This window comes from Triticum aestivum, chromosome 4B (assembly GCF_018294505.1).
Source record: "Triticum aestivum cultivar Chinese Spring chromosome 4B, IWGSC CS RefSeq v2.1, whole genome shotgun sequence".
Taxonomy (NCBI): domain Eukaryota; kingdom Viridiplantae; phylum Streptophyta; class Magnoliopsida; order Poales; family Poaceae; genus Triticum; species Triticum aestivum.
Genome location: NC_057804.1, coordinates 163,423,756 through 163,424,562, shown reverse-complemented (window position 1 = coordinate 163,424,562; position 807 = coordinate 163,423,756).

Below are 807 nucleotides of genomic sequence, written 5' to 3'. Positions count from 1 at the left end.
AGGGAGGAGGGAGGAGGTAGGAGGAGGTCGCCGCAGAGGAGGAGAGAAGGGAAGATGAAATGAAGAGAGGAGGAGAGGACCAGCCATATATACGGCATACTAATGGCGCACCGCGGGCAGGTGCGCCATTAGTAATTTTTTTTATTTTTTTGATTTATTTTGAATTTTGAAGGCGGGAAGATACTAATGGCGCACCATGGTCAGGTGCGCCATTAGTAATTTTTTTATTTTTTTGATTTATTTTGAATTTTGAAGGCGGGAAGATACTAATGGCGCACCATGGTCAGGTGCGCCATTAGTAATTTTTTTTTATTTTTTTGACTTATTCTGAATTTTGAAGGAGGGAAGATACTAATGGCGCACCATGGGCAGGTGCGCCATTAGTAAGTTTGAATTTTTTTGATTTTTTTTGCCTCTCTAGATCTTAAAAGCCCCGTATCTTTTTTTCTGTTAGGTTTTTGAGGATTTTGAAAATGTTTAACGGCGTTCCCCTGGTTAAATTTGGATGTAACTTTTCTAGTAGATGATTTTTCATATAAAAAACTTTTTCATCCGAGTTAGTATGCAAAAGTTATGCCCATTTTTACAAATTCTCGCGAGATTTTGCAAATGAAGTCAAAATTCATATTTGCAAATTTTCCCAACAACTAGGCCACATATCACATGGGAAACTTATTTTCTTTTAATTTTTTGACATTTTTATCATTTTGTTTTATTTTTTTTTTAAACTGAAAAGGCGATCCACGGGGGGGGGGGCATTCGGTGGAAGTGGTGGCCAAGGTTACTAATGGCGCACCGTGGCATGGT